Source organism: Eschscholzia californica, unplaced genomic scaffold, assembly GCF_041429995.1.
Source record: "Eschscholzia californica isolate CP2 unplaced genomic scaffold, dmEscCali1.0.p SCAF_3, whole genome shotgun sequence".
Classification (NCBI taxonomy): domain Eukaryota; kingdom Viridiplantae; phylum Streptophyta; class Magnoliopsida; order Ranunculales; family Papaveraceae; genus Eschscholzia; species Eschscholzia californica.
The window spans coordinates 60,820,858-60,839,350 of record NW_028238420.1 but is presented as its reverse complement, the minus strand read 5'-3'; the positions used below and the strand labels follow the sequence as shown (position 1 = coordinate 60,839,350).

The 18,493-nt window shown below is 34.9% G+C and overlaps 1 long non-coding RNA gene across 1 annotated transcript; it reads right to left on the bottom strand.

Moving 5' to 3' along the window:
* Nucleotides 1-1,120: 1,120 nt before the first annotated feature.
* LOC147552764 (uncharacterized) lies at nt 1,121-2,272 on the bottom strand. The gene is made up of 2 exons (XR_015238114.1): nt 2,167-2,272; nt 1,121-1,448 (listed from the first exon to the last, which is right to left on the bottom strand). It is a non-coding gene; the product is annotated as an uncharacterized LOC147552764 (long non-coding RNA).
* Nucleotides 2,273-18,493: the final 16,221 nt, after the last annotated feature.

The window sequence follows — 18,493 nt, the reverse complement described above, 5'->3', positions numbered from 1 at the left end:
AATTGTTAGAGCGAAACAAATTTTAGTTGACCATTTTTTCTCCATGCCGGGCAAGAGTTGCCGGTAAATTGTTATTGCCGGAGACCTTCAACTTTTTATGAATATTTTTCTTTCTTCCTTATCCTCTCTCCCCTTTTCTCATATTCCTCTAAAGCGGACTTACACGAACTCTCACGGACAAGCTGAGAAGAACAAAATATTCAATATAAGTATGGAAAATAATATTGCTTTTACAAAAAAAATGATCTGAACAGTCAGCCGAGACTATCCTGACATTGTATAAAGTTGGCTTTGTCATACCAATTCTAGTTTGGTTAAGCAGCATCATTGACTAGGAATTTCTTTTTATTTCAATAGAGCGAAAGAAACACAAAATACATTTGAGTCCATGGGTATATAGACCAAAATTAATTTGATAATAGGTCTATAGACCATTCTTCTTAGATTATGGATTTTTGGTCCTTTTACAAGAAGGGTATAAAGTATGGCTAATTTATTGGGTAATACCAAATGTATCCCAAATCAAAAAACCCCGGGTTTTTTGAATTTACGAGGGTTTTAGGAAACTTTCCCAAAACCCGTGGGCGTGATTTGTGGGGGATCTTTATTCAGCCGAAATAGATTGGATACCAATCTTCATAAAGACACTTTCTCTCTCTAAACCTACTTCATTTGGGATTTCAATCGGTTTAATGTACCTTGATTTTAGGATAAATTTAGGAAAAAACGGTTAGATTCTCACGAAAATTTCTCTCTCTTCTATAATCTGTTTAGAAACAAAATCTAAACTTTCCCAAATCAATTTTCTCTCTCTTCTTTACAGATTTAATATGGAGATTTATTAGCCAAAAATATGGAGATTTATTAGAAAAAAAAAGATAGAAACAAATCATAATTTCTCTCTCCTCTAAACAGATTTGGAAATCAAATTTTCTCTTTCCTATTATCTGAATCAATCTAGGATCAATTTAGCGTGATTTGGGGGTTAATATACAAAACATATATATCACTTTCTCTCACTTAACTTTCAGTTTTGGAAATAGTATATTTTTCTGGGAACATTAAAGCAGCATTTGTTTTCGTTTTTACTCATACATAAATACAAATCGAATACAAATTATGAAACAAATACGTAAATTATGTATTATTTATGACGAATAAACCATCATTAGTCAAGTATACAACGTAATTTATCAAATGTATTTGGGTCTTGTTCAGTAAATTACACATACTTTCTATTACATAACACATAATTTCTTTTACATTACACATCGTTTACATTCTGTTACCAAAAAATCGTTTACACTATATTGTCGAAGAGCATATGTAGTCTTGAGCAGGACAAACAACATTTACACTATATTGTCGAAGAGCATATCCAAATGATTTTGCACCACCAGGAAACAAATGACCAACTTCAGTAGCAAATTCCATAAGTAACAACAAAACTGCAAAAAGAAAACATATACATTTGTTAACAAAACAAACAATTTACTAGAAACGACATGTATAATGGAATAAATTATGCATACTGTTTGTTAAACTTCATAATGTGTTAGAAGACAAACATAACGTTAGTTCGAATCACAAGGTCACTGTTATGTGAAAAAATATGTATAATGTGCAATAAATTACATATAATTTTTGGAACATTTATTGTACTATAAACGACAACTGTTTTGTGAAAAAAGTACGCGTAAAGTACATGTACTTTATATCCAGAGAAAACAATGAATCTGAATATACCGCAAATCTGAGTCCGTCAGTGAAGATGAATCTGATTTGAAAAAAACTTCAGTAATGATTAAACGAAAATCTTAAGATACATACCACGAAAATTGAAAGATATAGAACATACCTAGATTAAAACATTAAATATGATATAAAGATCAAAGATTTCATTATTGATATTAAAATTTTAGAGAGAGAGAGAAGTTTAGACTTCCATTTCAGATCTATCAAAGATGGAAATATATATTATGAGAAAGATCTACAATTGAATCGTTTTTTCAGAAATAATACATAACAATTTGATACAGTTTAAAAAATTAATTATTAGATCTTAAAAATGAATCTAAATACAAAACAGTAATATCAAATACATGAAAACAAAAACGAAATCTTACAAATGAATGTTCTCATTATGATTTTAGCAAAAATAATTACCTTCAAGAATTGATCTTCGATAAGTTTAATGGAGATGAATGTAGAGTTCTGATGTTAATAGTGGTTAAACAACTAGGTTAATGTTCTTGAAAATGAGATATACTATATACGGTTACATATTAGATTTGTTAATATTTCTTTCATTATAATTCTGATTGGAGAGAGAAAGATGGAGACAATTAAGGAAATGATATATACATGATTATTTTGGCAAAAACGGTTACAAAATATATGGAAAGGTTATAATAGGTATTAATAAGGATTAAATATTATAGAGATTTGATATTTCTCAGATGAATACAAATGGACTAGATCTCTTTTATGATGATTAATTTGGTTTTTAAATCCTTTTTAGGATTATAGAGGATTAAATCTCCTATTAGGACCCTATTTTTGGTCTATAGACTCAAAAAAAAAAATACATTTCTCACTCTAAAAGTTAAGGTTACAAGAACAGGAAAATTTAAGCCTCCATTATAGATACCATATTAATAGTCAGAGACATTCTGTAAGGAAATAAGTTTCTTTTCTTCTGGAAATCGACCACGATAGTCATTATATGTCATTGATACATCATGAAGAGATAATACGAAGGTTATATCACGATTCATTAATTGAATAAGTATTATGGTAGTCTAATCAGAAGCGGCGCTATTAGTTGGCTGATGATCCAGGCTGCACGCGTCAACCCACTAATATCTACAAGGAAACATGATATAATTTTGATGGTGTGACTTGGCCCAATTGTTAAACTAACTTGGTGGTGGCCACTAGTTCAACTCCCATCCCTCTTTATTTTTTTGAATAAACAACTTCATAACTTTATCGAAATTAAGGGGATGTTTGGTTTTGGATAACTTGTAGAAAACAAATTTCCTTTTAAACTAGCATAATCTTTTGTTAGCTACCTCTTCTTTTCCCACGTATCATCAAACACAATTTACATGAACTTTTATTTACAATAAAACGTGGTTTTCGAAGAAAGAAAATTCTCATTTCAATTTTTCTTATACCAAATTTAAAAAGTTCTCTTACTATTGAGTGACACTTCCAACGAAACTATCAAATGTCTTAGTTAAGTTTGTCTAATTTGAATGATTTCGTAATCTCGTGAGATTACGATTATATGTGTCAGTTTTCAATTAATGTCAAAAAAAAGAAAATCACCCTAACTTAAACTTCTTAACTAAAGAGCCCGATCGAATATGGGACCTCCTTCTTCCGAAATGGGTATCTAACTACTACGTCAAAAGGTGGCTGACCAAGGAAAGGAGTCTTGTGGGAGAAATACTACTTATTTCTACATATACACCCGCAACAACTCAGCCCAAAATCGATAGAGAGAGTACTCTCAAGATTTCATGTCAACTTAAGTTTGTGTATTTTTAACAAAATTGAGATCATGTAGTACGTCTAGTGGTTTGTTTCTCCCTCTTACGTCCAACAGGATTTGGAATCTTGGGTGGAAGTTTGACATCTCTTACCAAAAAAGAAAAAGTGAGAAAATAAGGAGTATTTCCAAATCCTAGGAGCTACTTAGAGTTTCTAAAAGATCAGTCTTCCAATACCCTGTATATCTATTAGATGAAGCAGTTTCTCAAGCTATATCAAACAAGGGGATATATACCATCGTTTCTTCCCAATTAAAACCCTAGCTTCTTTCCATTACCCTTCTTATTCTTCATCTCTACCAGTAGGCCTTCTTCCTTCACTATGAAGGTGAAAATATCCATCAACAATAACAACAAATTCAAGAAGAAAAAGAAAAACAGAGGTATTGATATTAATAGTAATAGTACTAGTAGTTATAATGTTCTTGGTCTTGATAAAGATTTAGTAATAGATGAGATACTGACCAGATTACCAGTTAAATCACTTTTTCGTTTCAAATCCGTTTGTAAACGATGGAATTCTATAATTGGAAAAGATCGACCATTTACTGATTTACACCAATTAAAATCACGTAACCCTAGTTTCCTTATCATTACAAAAGAGCGACGAACATTACTAAGAAGATCCAATGATTTATTTATGACAGCTGATTTGATTGAAGGTGGAGCATCTGTTTACTCTATAACAAATACGTCATCCCCGTTACGTATCCATACAATGACAAACCCTCTTAATGGTTTGATTTGCTTCATTAAACCTTGTAAGGGTGTTCAAATTTACAATATCAGTACCCAACAACGATCCCATGGATTGAGGTCAATTCGTTGGAAGTAGAATGGAGGACTAGAACAATATATCAATTTGCATTCGATCCTTCAACTAATGAACACAAATTGGTCGGTGTTCGGAGTTTAACTGGATATTTGAATCATGATGTTTGTGAGGTCTTCACCGTCGTAGGAGCTCGACTTGGAGAAGACGATATTCATAAGCTTAGATATTGGAGAAGTACCGATAAAGAACGGTTACGTTCATTGGAGAATCTTAAGCTTAATCGATGGAGAAGGATTAACGAAGTCCCACCTTATCGAGTGCATAATCCTTCTATTTATGTAAATGGTTCTATATATTGGAGCACTAAAAAGCTGAAAAAAGGTGGGAAATATTGGCTTAATAAACAACGCCCTGTATCTATGGTTGCGTTCGATGTTGGAAGCGAGAAGTTTAGAACTATTCCAATCCCAGATTTCATACTTGATCAACCTATGGAAAATGCAACTGAATTCAATAATCCAATGCTTAATTTATTAGAAGTAGACGGGCGTGTAGCTCTTCAAGTAAGAGTGAGTAGTTATGTTGTAAAGTTATGGATATTTGATGACAAAAAAAGTGAGAATATGACAACAACTAGTGACCAAAACTGGACTGAAGTGACTATCAACTTACCTTTTCATTGGCATAGAGGAAGGTTTGTTCGTATTCATGCGGTACTTGATAAGATAATCTTAGTAACTGAACGTATTGAACAAAGAGATGGAGAAAGAAATCTTTTGAATAAGTTTAAAGTAGATAAGGATTTCTCTTTTTATTCTTACAATTGGAAGAAGGACACTATGGAGGAGTTTGAAATTAGTGGAATCCCTACTCGAGCTTGGGATATTTCACAATTTACCACATTTGTTGGAAGTCTTTTGCCTGTTCCAAACTTGTGAACCAAGAAATAAAAAGTTACCACTAGAATTTTGGCTTCTTGCTATTTGATATTTCCCTTAATTAGAATTAATCCATTGTTATAGTAATATAGTATCATATAAACTTGATTGTGTTTTTATGAATAAAATATTTCTTGACTTCATTAAAATAAAGTTATGTTAGGTATAATAGCACTAGAGCAAGATAAGTTCAAGAGTGAATCGCCAAAACAAGATCAAGAGAGGTCTCAAAGTTGTTACATCAAGATTTTAATCGATTTGTTATGGCATCTACAAATACTTTTAATTTATAATTATTGTGAATAATCTATCAACCGTGGCATCAGAGTTGTGGCTCTTTAATTTATTTTCTTCACTTTTCCTCTCCAAATCTTCCTCAAATTTTCTAAATAAATCGTCTTATGCCTGCTTGCATAATTTAATTAGTGTTGAAAATAAAATATGGACTGGGGAAGAAGGAGATTTAACAAAAACTAAATTTGGAGATGTACGGGCTAGACACCCATACCGAACTCTTTGAACACACTTACTTTCACAAGCTATCTTTTACTTTTTGGTTTATGACTTGGAGCAACTCGTCACATTTGTGGTGACAAAAGCCTCTTCCCTTCTTATAAAGAAGTAGTTGAAGGAGTTTAACTGTATAAGTATCTTAGAATTAAAATTTTATTCATTATTTTATTAATAGGTTGGTGGTTAAAGTTGAAATTGATCAAAGAAATTGTTTTATTCTTTGATGGATTATAGAAGAAATATAAGACTCTATTTATAGAGTTACAATACGACTAGTTTCTAATTTTACTAGTTTCTAATATTTTACTAGTTTCTAATATTTTACTAGTTTCTTAATAGTTTATACTAATATATTTACTAGTTCTTAATTTCTTACTAGTTTCTAATATTTAATATTTCCTAATATCTATTATATGAGATATCTTAACATATAGAAAGATATTTCAACACCCCCCTCAAGTTGGTGCGTAGATATCGCACATGCCCAACTTGTCTACTATTTTCAAAAATATTCGACTTGAAACTACTTTGGTAAAAACATCAACTAATTGATCTTCAGATCGGATCTTTGGTAACTCTACAATGTTGTCTTCCAACTTTTCTTTAATAAAACATCGATCCACCTCAACATGCTTTGTGCGGCCGTGCTGGAATGGATTGTGAGCAATATTACATGCTGCTTTATTGTCACAATATAATTGAATTGGTCTTTCAGAAGGATATCCTAAATCATCCAACAGGAGTCTTAACCATAACGCTTCACATATGCCATCAGCTATTCCTCTAAATTCAGACTCTGCACTTGAACGTGCAACAACATTCTGTTTTTTACTTCTCCACGTAACAAGATCTCCACCAACAAAGGTAAAATATCCTGCAGTTGATCGCCTACCATTTACTTCCCCGACCCAATCTGCATCAGTATATACATCAATAGTTCGACAACTCGAATTTTTAGTAAACAAAATACCTTTTTCAGGAGCCGCTTTCAAATATCTCAAAATGCGTAAAACAGCATTCATGTGTTTTTCACCGGGATTGTGCATAAGTTGACTAACAATACTTAACGCATATGCAAGATCTGGCCTCGTGTGCGCCAAGTACATCAACCTTCCAACCAGTCGTTGATATCTTCCTTTATCAACCGGTATCTGATTAGGCTTCACTGACAACTTTAATCCTTCTTCGACAGGTGTATCAATCGACTCACATGCTGACATACCCACCTCATGTAACGAATCTAAAGTATACTTTCTTTGGGATAGAAAAATTCCATTATTAGATCGAGATACTTCAATTCCAAGAAAGTAGTTCAACGGATCAAGGTCTTTCATCTCAAATGTAAAGCCTTTCGTTCTTCAGGATCATCCCCAGTAACCACCATGTCATCAACATATACAATAAGTGCTGTGAGTTTTCCTTTCTGCCTTTTTATAAATAAGGTATGGTCAGAATTGCTTTGGCGATAACCGAATTCCTTTATAGCCTTTGCAAACCTTCCAAACCACGCTCTTGGTGATTGTTCAATCCATACAATGACTTTTTTTAATCTACATACCTTCTGGTCATGTATTTCTAGTATCTTGCATCCCGACGGAAGGTCTTTATAGACTTCTTTTAATAGTTCCCCATGCAAAAAAGCATTCTTTACATCAAATTGTTGTAGTGGCCAATCGAAATTTGCTGCTAACGATAACAAGACGCGAACAATGTTGATTTTTTCAACTGGAGCAAATGTCTCTGTGTAATCGACTCCATAAGTTTGAGTGTAGCCTTTTGCCATTAGTCTCGCTTTGTAACGTTCAATTGTACCATCTGCTTTATACTTCACTGAATAAATCCACCGACATCCCACTGAGTTTTTATTTTCTGGACGATCAACTAGCTCCCAAGTGTCATTCTTTTGTAAGGATTTCATCTCCTCATTCATAACTGCTTTCCATTTTGAATCAGAGAAGGCTTCCTGCACATTGTTAGGAATATATACAATAGATAATTGATTTACAAATGACTTATTTGATTCTGACAACCGATGATCTGACACATACTGACTCATATGATATTTGACTCTACTAGACAGCTCATATTCATATGTCGGTTTAGGAATATCTCTGATTTGACGCGACGGTAATATTTTCCTAGGTGGTTCAGGAGGTGCTTCAGAAACATCATTGACAACTGATTGGTTTGGTGTATTACTAACCCTTGGTTCAACGACTTCAATTGGAGGTGAATCCACAATTTGTTCAACGATTTCATTAACACTTTCTTCCATTACCGATTCAGGTGTTGGTAATTCTGGAATTTCAATTTCAGCTCTAATTATTTCTTCAGGAATCAAATTTACATCAATATTAGATCCAATTTTGTTCTCTTCTACATGATTATCCGTTTCTTCATAATCAAGAGTCAGAACTTCCTGCTTAGTTTTCTCCTCCTGAAGTTCAGACTCAGATGAAAAATACTTAGAATCTTCATGAAAGATAACATCCGATGTAATAAACATTCGTTTAGTTGGAGGATGATAACATGTGTACCCTTTTTGATTTGCACCGTACCCTACAAATACACATCTTAATGTCCTTGGAGTTAATTTTGTACGTTGGTGCTCATGAAGATGAATAAATGCTACACATCAAAAGACACGGGGAGGTAAATTTGAAACTGTCGGAGAAATTGTAACATTCGATAGAGCTTGAAAAGGAGTCTTAAACTCAATAGTACTAGATGGTACTCTATTAATTAAATAGGTTGCAGCAAGAAGTGCTTCTCCCCAATAAGATAATGGCATATGTACTTCGATCAACATAGCCCTGATAACTTCTAACAAGTGACGATTCTTTCTTTCAGCGATCCGATTTTGCTGAGGGGTATATGGACATGTAGTTTGATGAACAATACCATGAGAAACCAAATAAGTTTGAAGTTCATGATCCATATACTCTCCTCCGCTGTCACTACGAAGTATCTGGACATTTGCGTTGTACTGAGTACTAAACAATTTATGAACCTTGAGAAACAATAACTTTACCTTACTTTTAGATTTCATCAAACACACCCAAGTCATCCTAATACAATCATCAATAAAGGTAACAAACTACCGTGCCCCACCCAAAGTAGAAACCTTAGGTGGACCCCAGACATCGGAATGTAAGATCATAAAAGGAGTTGGACTTTTATTTAAATTTAACGGAAATGATGCACGATGGCTTTTTGCAAGTGCACAAACATCACGTTGAAAACTTGAAACATCGCATTTAATAAATAGCGATGGAAATAATTTCCAGAACACCTGTAAAAAAAAAAAAAAAAAAAAAAAAGATTTTTTGTATTTGAGTCTGTACTTTAATGGTAATTATGTTGGTTCAATTTGGATTTTTGCAGATTGTTGCTTTGCGCTTTGGTGGTAAGTTTTCCGATCTGATCCGAGTTCTTATTTTTTTGTTCAATTTTGATACTTTGATTGATTAAATGGTGATTATATTGAATACTCTTATCTGATAATGAAGATCTAGGGCTTTATTTATCCCCCTATTCATGTTAAAATTGCTTGAGTTGACTTGCTGGAAATTGAGTTGACTTGAGGAATTTAAACTTTAGTTAGTGTAGTTGATAGGATGATTTATGATTAGTGTCACTTTGAAAATTTGGGTCTGAAATGTATTGATCATTCTATTTTCTTTGATTTTGGTGGTCTAGGTTAATGTTTTTGACCTTCTATTAGATTGGAGAACATGGAGATTTTGATTTTAGGAACAATGTTTATGTTTTAGGGAATGTCGAATTGTGCCAAGGAGACATGTGATTTGTTTGTTGAATGGATTTGTAAAAATGTCATGTAGCATAGTTTTCGTGTTATTGTTGAAGAGTTTCCATGGCTGCATAATTTTGCTATGTCCTGACTCTGCTGGATCAGTGATTATACCTCAATTTCTATAGCAATATTGGACAACCTTCTTTCTGTTGGCATTACTTATGACCTTCTGTCTTTGGGTAATGTTCTTGTTTCGTTTCTTTTGATATCAAGCACTGATAAGTAACGGGTCAGTTCATATGGCTTTACTGTCGTCTACCTGTTTATTTACTTCTTTGGTAGATTGCAAGGTTCTCTATAGTAGAATGTACTAGTTACTCCTAAAGTTGCTTGTATATAATACACAGACTTAGAGGGTGTTTGATTTTTGCACTTATTAAGTGATTTTCACTTATTAAGTGCGACCGACAATTTTAGATCGTTTGTTTTTTCACTTAATAAGTGAAAATTACTTCTAAGTGGTGGCAAAGTAAGTGCAAAATAGTAAGCTCCAAGTTGGAGCTTATTATTCTGCACTTACTTTGTAAGTGCTAAAAAGGACATTTCTATCCTTCTCCTAATATTGTAATTACCAATATAATTTTAACTAAGAAGAAAATCTTAAACAATTGATAAATACAAAATCTTTTTATGACTTTCGCTATGAAAAAATGAGTGAAAAACCAAAAAATCTAGACCCTAATAGGAAAAAAACTCACTCAAAAATAATAATGTCAAAAAAACTCATTTTTTCAAAATGTTCACAACACATATGTAATTATGTTGTTAACATATGTAATTATGTTGTTAACAAGACAACATTTTTTTTTTCATAATTCCATTTTTACCCTTATATGTTGACAACATATATCATTGTGTTGTTATAAAATGTTGACAATATCTATAATAATGTCCCGACTTATTATAAAATGTTGGCGTCATATATAATTATGTTCTTAACAACATATATAATGTATTAGTCAAAATATAATTTTTTCGTTAACGGATTTGTTAAATACAAAGGATAATATGCATAATATTTTAATTTTTGTAAAGGACAAATAAAAAAATGCTTTAGTCTTTATATTTATGTCAAAAGCAAACAAAGCATGCGGAAACCATTTATTTTTTCACAAGACAAATCGAAAAATGTTGTAGCAAAATGTTTGTGTTAGTTTGTCTATGTAAAATGCAAAAGAAAAAAATGCGAAATATTTTGGCAAAACAATGTTTTGCCTACTGGGTTTGGGCGGAAAATATCATTTTTGAGGGTAAAATTGTATATTTGCCTACTGGTTTTTTTCCTCATTATTATTTAGTATTGGGCCTGATTCTCTTTAACTTCCCCATTTTGGGCTTTATAATTACCGACCCTTCCTAATAAGTTCATTAGTTTAGGTAAAAGAAAATTACGGTTTACGAATGTTATGTCAAAAATATTAATCGTAAATAATTAAGAATTATGAAGGTGAAAGAACTTAGTTGTATCATGGAGTTTGGGTGTTCCATGATTAATGAAGAAAGAGATGTTAAAAAAAAATTAAGAAGAAACTTAGGTGAATGATGAGTGAAGATAGAGAAGAGTCATAGAGGAATTAATATAAAATGCTAATGTGTAAATACACCAGGGTTAAAACAGACAATTTTTCATTTTTATAACATTTAGAATTAATATAAAAATTAACATCAAGCACTTAGAACCGATGGAAAACAAACGCCAATCACTTAGTAAGTGATATCAAATGTAAGTGCTAAAAAATCAAACACCCTCTTAGCCGACGTTAATAACGGTAAAGGAGTAGGCCTTGACTCAAGAGTTATGGCAACGAAGGGTATTCTTTCGCACAATGGCGTATGTATCTTTTTTTGCATAATTAGAACCTGGGAAAGAGCTTTTCCTTTTCTCTTTGTAAGTCACACTTGAACTTGTTGATCTTTTGTCACCGTGCCTCGCAAGGACCGTGGCAGGGTGTGTCTTTGGTTGGAATGGGTTGGGGATAACAGGTCTCGGAATCCAGAATCTCAGGCCCGCCACGGCTTGGCAAGCCCGTGACGAGTTAACACGACACGAACTGTGCCTTGTTGGCCCCCCTAAACAGGGTCTATCAGGTTGTTTTGGGGTCGACACCACCCTTTGGGCACCACTAGTTAGAACCTGCAAAAGAGCATTTGCTTTTTTCATTATATGTTAGACTTTGGACTTATAACGACCTTTTGTTTGTTGATCCATAACAAAATGAGAAATTCAGTCCAGTCTCATAACCTATATGACTCCTGTAAGTGATATATCTGATGTACTGCATTTGTTCTTTTATAGTGCTCCATGTGCATCATACTTGCTCCGCAAACGAGCGCTTTACAATGACATGTTCAGGTAAAAAGATTTGTCTTTGCAAATGTTCTTTGAAGAGATCTCTCTTTCCAATTTTTCTTATTACAAAGAAAAACGGTGTGTTTTTCCAATTTCAGGTATGTTTGTTGTGGAGGTTTATCACCCATGTAGTGGTAGATGTGGTAGTTTTGCTTGGGCACATAGGTATATTTTCATAGTCTTGTTCTTATTGCTTTTAATATCATACTGCCAAGGTGAAGCTTGAATTTCTCTGTTATATTTGTTTCTTGTTCAGGTTTTCCTCTGCTTCGGAAACTCAGTTGCTTCTACCCGGTTTATGTTGCAAGACGAGTTCAATATACAAACAACATAATGTGATAATTGTATTATTATAAGGCTCTCTCACTGTCTCTCTCTCGACAATGTTAAACTTGACGCTTGATTTTTGGGTCTTTAATGTTATCAGTTGTTCACTGAAATCTCTTTCCGTGCATTGACTGCTGGCAGGGATTCATCTCCGTTCTTCAACAAATTGCTTGCATATTTTCGATTGTTGCAATGATTGTCGGAAGTGAAGAGATCTCCCAGGCTTCTCAGATTCTTACCTGTTTGTCTGATCTCGTTTATTGCTCGTAAGAATCTCCTTCCTCGTCAATACCTGCATTTGATTGTTGTAAAAAATATCCTTATTGACTCCACCATTAAACTTGCATTTTGTAGGGTTTGCGCTTGCATGCAGGTACGTATTTATATGCAGACGTGAATGTTTAAATGGTCCACACATAGCTAACATGACATTAACACTTATTGGATGGCACATCACATGGACAGTCTATATGGTCAACAGATGTGGTTCATGTAGCATTATATCAAATAAATTAGTTGGTTTTATTTTTAAATTCAAATCTGAAATCTGACTCGAGATTTGAATTTGCTTGGGTTTTCAGAATTTTTGTTTTTTTGTCCAACTTGTGCATCTGACTAGTCTGAATGTCTGATTCGGGGCTGATTTTGGTCCATTAAAGTCGGGAAAACTAAGTTTCAACTTATTGATTATCATCTGAAATAACTTGAAGTGACTATTGCTCCCTAGACTATAACAAGGCAGACTCATGCCTGTTAGATCAAGACAAACAGAGGAAAAAAAATCACCGCCCAAGTTCATAAAGTTTGCTTACCTGTTCCACTAATTAAAGTAGAGTAATTTCAGACACAATACAAGCTGGAAATGACAAAAGAGATGGTGTGTTCGGACCACAAGTTATGGGCGTGCCTCATGTCCAACAAATGTCACGTCTTGACCAATTATATCCTCCAAACGTTGGATATCCTCCACAAGGCGGCTACCCTCCTGCCAAAATGTCTTTCAAAAAACAAGAGACATTTGAAGTCCATCATGTGATCAAACAACAATAATAATATTAAAATAATAAATGTCTACCAAATGTCCATCAATGTCCACAAATATTCACAGATGTTTACGAAAGTCGAAAAATATATTTTTGAAATGTTAGTATAAATATATTATTTCATGTGATTAAACAATAATAATAATATTAAAATAATAAATGTCTACCAAATGTCCATCAATGTCCACAAATATTCACAGATGTCTACGAAAGTCGAAAAATATATTTTTGAAATGTTAGTATAAACATATTATTTCATGTGATTAAACAATAATAATAATATTAAAATAGTAAATGTCTACCAAATGTCCATCAATGTCCACAATATTTACAGATGTCTACGATAGTCGAAAAATATATTTTTGAAATGTTAGTATAAATATATTATTTCATGTAATTAAAAAATAATAATAATATTAAAATAATAAATATCTACTAAATGTCCATCAATGTCCACAAATATTCACAGATGTTTACGAAAGTCGAAAAATATATTTTTGAAATGTTAGTATTAATATATTATTTCATGTGATTAAATAATAATAATAATAATAATATTAAAATAATAAATGTCTACCAAATGTCCATCAATGTCCACAAATATTCACAGATGTCTACAAAAGTCGAAAAATATATTTTTGATTAGCACAGATATAATATGCATTACACATTTTGTCAATGGACTCAAGATCTTAAAATGTCCCCAGGACATTTTGTCTATGGATCAAATGTCTTGAAATGTCTATAAAGACATTTTGTCTACAAACTCTCAATGTCTATGAACACATGTTGTCTATAATAACTCATCCGAAATGTCTTGAAATGTCTACGAGACATTTTGTCTATGAAAGTCTGTGAAAGTCCCGCTCCACTACCCCCCCCCCCCCCCCCCCCTTATATTGTTAATAGTTTACATAAATATGTAATTGACATAGATAGCTATACACAAGAGAGGAAAGAGAATACATAAGAGAGGAAAGAAAATACATAAGGTAGGAAATAGTATATACAATATATTGGAAAGAATCAAGTCCAATCTCATCCAAAATCTTTAGTCAATTATTTCCCGAATCTGATTATTATTACCATTATTACCCTCCCGCAAATTGATCTTCGAGGAGACGCGAAGGTTCAATTTGGGACAAAGCTCCAAGAACCGGAAATGAGATAAGCTTTTCGTCAAAATATCAGCGAGCTGATCATGAGATGGGACAAACTGAATCTTCACTAATCCGGCTGCCACCTTTTCCCGAACAAAGTGGTAGTCCAAAGCAATGTGCTTAGAACGACCATGAAACACTGGATTGGCAGTCATGAGGATGGCACTTTTATTGTCACAATATATACTAATAGGAGTAGATAGGCGAATACTCAATTCCTGAAGAATATAACCAATCCAAGTTAAGTCAGCAGTAGTGGAGGCAAGAGCCCGATATTCAGCTTCGGTGCTGGAACGAGAAACCGTAGGCTGCTTACGAGCACTCTAGGTGAGAAGATTTCGACCAAGAAAAATGGAGAACCCAGATGTAGAACGACGTGTATCAGGACAACCTGCCCAGTCAGCATCAGAGTAAGCATGAAGAGAATTAGAGGCAGAGTCCGCAAACAATTGTAAACCCATGTGAATCGTCCCCTTAACATAACGCAATATGCGTTTAACAGCTTGAAAGTGGTCAACTGTGGGAGCGTGCATAAACTGGCACGCCACATTGACTGCATAGGCTAAATCTGGACGAGTTAACGTAAGATACTGAAGAGAACCCACCACCTTACGATATAGAGTAGGATCTGAAAAAGCAACACCCTGTCCTGACAACTGAATGCCTGTAGTCATAGGCGTAGAAGCTGGTTTGACACCCTCTAAATTTAAAATTTTAAGGATGTCTAATGCATATTTAGATTGCGTAAGTAAAAGACCATCCTTATTCGAAGTTGCTTCAATACCCAGAAAATAATGTAGAGAACCCATATTCTTCATATCAAACTCAGAAGATAGTTGAGAAATAATAGTATCAATGGTGGAGGAATCAGCTCCCGTGAGTATAATATCATCAACATAAAGCAACAAATAAATCATACCCACTGGAGTCGTACGAATAAAAAGAGAGGTATCAGACTTACTAACACGAAAACCAATACGGAGTAGGTAAGAGCTAAATTTGTCATACCATGCCCGAGGAGCCTGCTTCAAACCATAGAGAGCCTTGTGAAGACGACAAACATACGATGGATGGGAAGTATCAACATAGCCAGGAGGTTGGGCCATGTAAACCTCCTCAGTTAGATCCCCATGAAGAAAGGCATTCTTCACATCTAACTGAAGAATGGACCATCCATGAGAAACTGCAATAGATAAAATAATCCGAATAGTTGTAGGTTTGACCACAGGGTTGAAAGTCTCATCAAAATCAAGTCCAGGTTTCTGAGTAAAACCTTGGGCAACCAAACGGGCTTTATATCTGTCAATAGTGCCGTCAGGTTTGAGCTTAGTGCGAAAAACCCATTTAGAACCAACAATGTTCATAGAGGGGTCAGGGGGCACCAAAGACCAAGTACGTTGTTTCATAAGAGCTTCCATTTCTTCTTCCATTGCACGTTGCCAATGTATTGATTTACTAGCCATACGATATCCCCGCGGTTCCGTGATAGCAGATAAGGCAGCATAAAAGCTGGAACCAGAAGAACCAAAAATATCAGAATCACGGGGAGAAATAGGGTACCGAGAATATACCTGAGATGGAGACGTGTCAACTAGTAGAGCATCACGCATGATTGAGTCCATCAACCTGTAACCTTGAGGACCACACTCCGAGCTAGAATCTAATGAAACCGTCGGAGCAATCCCTCCCGTAATCGAATCCGTCAGAGAACGCATGGGAACTGGAGTAATACTTGCCAAAGAACGAGGACCCGATACTAGAGGAGTGGTAGGAGAAGATTCCGGTGGTGTAGTAGAAGGAGCTGCGGAGGGGCCCTCAGTCGAGACTGAAGGCACCTCCCCAGTAGGTGCAGGAATAGGGGTCACGAATGAACTGACAGGGGTATCATCTAGACGAATTGTGGTAACTAAAGGTGCCTTTGAGGCAGAATCATCCACCGGAATGGAATTGGCTTCAATGCTAGGGGTAGTAGTGGAAGACGAGACAGACATTAAGGGACGAGTATCAAGAAAACTCACTAGATCATCAGATGAAGACACAAAATCAGATGTTTTAAACGGGTAAATAGCTTCATCAAAAATAACATGACGAGAGATAAATACCTTCTTGGTGGTAGGATCTAAGCATTTGAAACCCTTATGAAATTGACTGTAACCGATAAACACACATGGGAAGCTCCGAGGTGAAAGTTTGTTAGAAGCATAAGGTCGCAAATAAGGGAAACAAAGACATCCAAACGAACGCAACATGGAATAGGAAGGTGGCTTACCGTATAAAGTGGAGAAGGGAGAAGCATCCTGGAGCACTGTCGTAGGCATTCGATTAATGAGAAAATTTGCTGTTTGAAAAGCTTCAACCCAATAAACAGCTGGTAACCCATTATGAAATAAAAGACTCAGTCCAGTTTCAGTTACATGACGATGTTTACGCTCTACACGAGCATTTTGAGCAGGTGTATACGGACAAGAAATACGTCTGTCAATGCCATTTTCAGTTAGAAAATTTAAAAATTGAGTATTGTGAAATTCATCTCCTCCATCTAATTGAAGAGTCTTAATTTTAGAGTCCAATTGATTTTCGACAAGAGATTTAAATTTTACAAAGACTTGAAAAAATTCAGATTTAGCACAAAGTGGATAAAACCAAGAAAATCGACTGTAATCATCAACAAAAAGCACATAATATTTAAAACCATTAGAATTAGGAACAGGAGAAGGACCCCATAAATCAATGTGCACAAGAGCAAGAGGAGAAGAAGCTCGTTTATTATTCAAAGTAAATGGAAGTCTATGACTTTTACTCATATTACAAGAAATACAAGTAGAAGACATAGAATTCTTGGAAACAGATTGAATTAAATTATCCTTAATTAAAATATCTAATACCCTAGAAGACACGTGACCAAGTCGACTATGCCATATAGCAAGTGGTGCTTTGACTGAGACTGAAGTAGAACTAAAAAATGAGGAATGAGCTTCATCCAAGACAAACAAATTTCCTCGCTTACTGCCGGTGCCCAGAATCCTTCCTTTCTCCCGAAAGATAACAAAACCATATTGTGAAAATAGAACAAAACAATGAAGATCATCCACAAGTTTTCCTATAGATAATAAATTCTTAGTAAGAGAAGGAACATGAAGTGAGTCAGGTAAGGTGAGGACACCATGAGGAGTGGGAAGAGAAAGGGAACCTTTATGTCGAATGGTGAGAGGCGAACCATCACCGATGTAGACTTTATTTGAACCAGAATATGGAGTTAAGTGAGAAAAGTTACCGGAACCTGACGTCATATGACTTGAGGCACCACTATCGGCATACCAAGACGGATCTGACGGATTGGTGATGACGAGAGACTGAAGAGCATCAGCGGCGGCTTCAATAGATTCAGCATCGGCAACGTGGGCTTCTCGGCGAGGTGATAAAGATCGATCATGAGGACGACGACGAGATGAGTCACGGGTCCGACGAGGAGAGGGTTCTCGGTACGGTTGTCGTGGTGAATATTGATCACGAGGAGAGTCTCTTTGACGTCGCGGTGGTCGACCAGTAAGCAAAAAACAACGATCAGCAGAATGCCCAGGCTTCTTACACCACTGACAGACAAACGTCGGTGTGGACCGAGAGGATCGTCTATCATGGCGAGGGGGAGACCGAGAAGACCGATCATAACGAGAGGAACGTTGTGGAGACCGATATTGGCGATGACTTGAATTGTGGGTAGAGACATAAGCACCTTCGGTAATAGGAGGAACAACCCGAAAGGATTTTATAACACCTTCTTGAGCCTGAAGCATAGGTAAAATATCTTTAAAAGTTGGAAGAGGTGGTTTAGAGAGAATGGATCCGGCTAAAGTTTCATAATCCGGGCCGAGACCTTTCAAGAACCAGTATACTTTCTCAGCTTCAGAAATATGATGACCAGTGGTGGCTAATGTTTCACATAAAACCCTGTAATTACGAGCATAATCCGCTATAGATGCATTACCTCGTTTAATACATTGAATTTGTTCCTTGAG